The sequence below is a fragment of the Sinocyclocheilus anshuiensis genome, unplaced genomic scaffold (assembly GCF_001515605.1).
Source record: "Sinocyclocheilus anshuiensis isolate Anshui unplaced genomic scaffold, SAMN03320099.WGS_v1.1 scaffold1495, whole genome shotgun sequence".
NCBI lineage: Eukaryota > Metazoa > Chordata > Actinopteri > Cypriniformes > Cyprinidae > Sinocyclocheilus > Sinocyclocheilus anshuiensis.
Window position 1 is genome coordinate 760,290 of NW_015558671.1, and position 4,849 is coordinate 765,138.

Consider the following 4,849-nt stretch of genomic DNA (forward strand, 5'->3'; position numbering starts at 1 on the left):
TGTGAAGCTCAATTATCTTTTGCTGCACATCAGAACTATATTCTTTGGTTTTTCTCATTGTGATGGATGATTAAGGCAATTTGGGCTTTGTTTTCCCTCCTATTTATATTCCTGTGAAACAGGAAGCCATGGCTGAATAATTTCATGTTCATAATCACCCTGGTGTGCTCAAAATTGTGAATATGAATGGGATTATATTTCAGATATATTTTACTCGTAAGAATTTCTAGGGGAATTTCACATTAATCGCACAAGGAGGGAGCTGTAAATATCAATCTTGCCCCAAAATCATAATAGCATAGTGTGACAATAGATTTGTAAAATAAGTAGTGCTGTCAAACGATTAAACGCAATTAATTGCATCCAGAATAAAGTTTTTGTTTACATAATATGTGTGTATACTGTGTATATTTATTATGTATATATAAATACAAGCACATGCATGTATATATTTAAGAAAAATGTTGTTTATATATTAAAGATATTTATATATATAATATAAGAATATAAATATATAAATGTATATACATGTAAATATTTCAAAATATATACTGTATGTGTGTATTTATATATACATAATAAATATACACAGTACACATACATATATTATGTAAACAAAAACTTTTATTTTCGACGCGATTAATCGCAATTAAATTAAATTCAGAAGAGTGAATCAGGTCAATCTAGGACATTGTTTGCACTTGTCAGACCAACAAATAAAGTCATAACAAACCAAGATAGAATATGACTGAATATTATGGAATCAGAATGAGACAACTTAGATTTAAGTGAACATTTCTTGCTCCATCACAGTCTTATTCCACACAGTGTTATTTTACTGTTTTTATATTGTATTGTCGAACTTAAATTACCTTTTTTATATTTTCATTTTTTATTTTATTTAAGTTTTAGTAATTTTATGTGCTTTTGTCATGAATATATAGTTTTAGTAATTTCAGTATTTAAAAACATACACAAAAATTAGAAATGTTGCCTAGGCAACTAACTGAAATAAATTTACGTTTTCCATCTTTTATTTCAATAACTGAAAAGAATTTCTAGTAGTTTTAGTTGACTAATAACGCTGGTTAAACATTTCCCCAATTCACTCCTCTTTTTTTTTTTTAAGTTAACGAAGTCTAAGTTCATTTAAATATTTTTGGTGTTTTTCTCCTTAGGATGTGGCTGCACGTGGATTGGATCTGCCTCAGGTTACGTGGATTGTTCAGGTTAGGTTTCTTCATTTGTAAAATCTCATAATTGCACATCGCTAGAGCAATGAACACTTTAGCCAGTTTTGTTACTATTAAAATCTAGAGCAGATCACGGGCTATAAGATAAAATCTCAAGTCATCTCCGATTACTGAACTATTAAAATTTCCAGTACTACTTTTTTTTTTTTCAAATGAATATCATCTTTCTGTTGCAGTATAACCCTCCTGTTTCCGCCGCGGAGTATGTTCATCGTGTGGGACGCACAGCACGAATTGGAGCTCAGGGCAGCAGCCTGCTCTTCCTCACCCCCTCTGAGACGGCTTTTGTGGATGTGCTGGCCAAACACAACATCAGGTGTGCTGCCTGGCGTCTCATCTATATCACATTTACTTTTCATTTCGATGAACACAGCAGTAGGGGACTGTATGGCAGGTCCCGTCTGATGTGTGGATGAAGTCCAATCCCTGACACTGTGATTAAAGATTGTCAAACTGGTCTCTGTTCCAAATCCCACAGTATAACAGTCAAAAGCTGGACTGATGACTCTGTGCTGAGAAAACACACACACTCAGTCGCTCTGCGTGAGAGCAGAATGAATCTGTTCTGCTGGCACAAGGACTATGATATTTGGCTCACATTACAGTTTACAGGACTAAAGGATGATCAAAAGGAGGGTTAGCAGGGCACTAGCACTATCTAAACCTGACAACTTACAATCAGGAAAATGTTGGTGCAGTTTATTTATTTATTTGCCATTGTTTAATATATTTATGTATAATATCAATCTACACCCTCAGTTTGTCAGAAATGAAGATGGAGGACGTCTTGGCCAATCTGATGAAGGATGAGCGATTCAAAGGCAGAGGGAAATGGGACAGTAAGGTAACTTCTGACATCGAAGCCTTAAAAACAGTCAAAGAGTCAATGTTGATTTGTTGGACTGTGCATAACTGTTATAACTTTTCTATCTTGGTTGAAGATCGCATGTGGTTGAAAATGCAGATCTAGAGAACAGCTGTGAGAGAAGAATGGCTTTCTCTTTATCTCTTTTTTTCCCCCCTCTCTCAACAATGAGAGCCGTCTGGCAACAATGAGCGAATGTTTCTGCTAGTGCTCAGTCAGTCCTAATCCTGATTTAATGTCCTTTTCCCTCCCAGCACCAATCGGCTGGTTGTAATCCTCACCCGTGCCACCCCCCTTGTTAGCAGCCTCATTTGAGGGTCAGAGGTCATTGATGGGGAGGGGAGGTGTCATTAGTTTGTGTAACCAGTAACGTTTATGTGATGCTGTTGGTTTTTATTGGCTTTTATTATAATAAAATGTGATTTTTCGCATAGTTGCTGGAATGCAATGCATTCATTTTACTCAGATTTTTGTTTATCTTTGATGTGTGTCTCTTTGTACATGACTGTGCAGAGATCAGCTGCTGCTTTTGAGCAGGAGGTACGAGAGAGAGCCACCGTTTTACAGACTGACTTTGAGAATTATGTTCATGCCAATAACGAGTCTCTGCAAACAGCGAAGTGTGGTAAGCCAAAAAACGAATTATCATGTAGGGTTACTGTGTTAAACTAATATTTTGTTCTACAGTTTTGCAGCCCAGCTACATTTTCATTACTTAGAAGAAATTTAGCTAAATAGCTAAAGTCAGATATTTGAGTTTTTTTTTTTTTTTACACAACCATTTAACCTCTAAATCATAATTGTTGTTTCACTTGGTATTGCAATTGTGATTATTTGTATTCAATAAAATATTTTAATAAAAACAACAACAATAAAGTATTGAGTGTAAAATATTTTATTTGTAAACAGTTGAATAATAATAATGTAAAATTAATTAATTAAAATAAAGCAATATTATTAACATTAAAATAGGGTTTAAAATCCTTTATTGCTCGTAAAAGTGCTTGGAAAAGTCTGCTATGTGGGCTGTAACTTTTTTTTTTTTTGGTCCTGTAGCACTTCAGTCTTTCCTGAGAGCATACACCACGTACCCCTCCAGTCTGAAACACATCTTCCACATCCGCAGCCTGCACCTGGGCCACGCTGCTAAGAGCTTTGGCCTGAGGGACGCACCCCAGGGCCTGGGCAGCTCCATAACCACTAATCCTGCCAACAGCAAAGACTCCAAGAAGGGCAAAGACAAAGCCAAGAGGTACTGCAAGTTTTCAGCAATTGGACAGTAATTTATGAATCTGTCAAACAGTTTGCGCTGCCTGATAGTATGATCTAGTTCTGCTTTTAGATAAATTAAGCCATTTTTCTTCTGTAACATCTTTAGGGTTTTTTCCACATAAGATTTGAAATTGTGAGCTCTTTTAAACATTTCTTTTTCTTTACTTTTTCATTGTTTTGTTTACATTTTCCTTTGTTTGTAATTGATTAGCTCAGTGTCATATACACCACCATTCAAATGTTTGGGGTCAGTGCGTTTTTTTTTAAAGAAAGTAGTTAATACTTTTTTCAGAAAGGATGCATTAAATTGATCAAAGGTTACAGTAAAGACATTTATAATATTATAAACTATTTCTGTTTCAAATAAATGCTGTTCTTTTTAACTTTATTTATCGAAGCCTGGCTAAAAATTAATTTGTTTCCAGAAAAACATTAAACAGCACGGCTGTTGTCAAAGTTGATATTAAGAAATGTTTCTTGAGCATCAAATCAGCATATTAGAATGATTTCTGCGACACTGAAGACTGGAGTAATGGCTGCTGAAAATTCAGCTTTGCCATCACAGGAATCAATTACATTTTAAATACATTAAAATAGAAAACAGTTCTTTTAAATTGTAGTAATATTTCAGTGTTAATATTTTTACTGTATTTTTGATCAAATAAATCCCGTTTTGGTGAGCATAAGAGACTTTTTTAAATCATTAACAAAAAAATCTTACCAACCCCAAACTTTTGAACAGTAGCGTATCCCAGAATTTCAAAACAGAAGTGCATTATTATGGACAGAATTGGGAATGCAGCTCATTATTTGACTTTAAGCTGTCATACCAAAATTTTAGCAATCGATACATAGATTCTCTATATGAGTTTTATCAAATTATACTATTAAGTACTAATACGATTAAAACATTTAGTCTACATTACAAGTAATTTAAACCTGTTTAATTCATAAACCAAAAAAAGAAACTAATGCTTGATCTGCTTCTCTCAGATCAAGATGTGTTTCAAAGAGCCACCTCAAAACCAGATTGAGTCAGTAGACTCAGTACTACATGTGCTGTAGAAAGAATAGGAATTGTTTAATTTTTTATTTCAGTATCGACTAGGTACTGAAGTACCAGTGCTTTTGACATTTCTAAGCAAGACTATAAATCTGGGCCCGTATTTATCAAGCTTCTCAAAGTGCCATTTTAGTCTTAAGTGCTGAGAATTCATTCAATTTACACCTACTTTCAAACTTAAGTATAAAAGCAAGTTATCAAATTTCTTAAAGCTGAGAATCACTCTTACTCTCCCAGTTATTTATGACAGCTCGAGAGGTCTCTCAAGTGGTTAGGAGTTGCCAGTATGGGCTTGTGATGGCGCTGAGGAGACATAGACGTGCGCCAATCTTTCAGGAGAGGAAGAATGTTCTTGAAATGTTTGACGACGAGCAGTTAATCAAACAGTTACGTTTC

General features: G+C 34.5%; 1 pseudogene; it reads left to right on the plus strand.

Moving 5' to 3' along the window:
- LOC107681219 (probable ATP-dependent RNA helicase DDX31) overlaps window positions 1-4,849 on the plus strand; it is a 17,884-nt pseudogene that overhangs the window by 8,303 nt on the left and 4,732 nt on the right.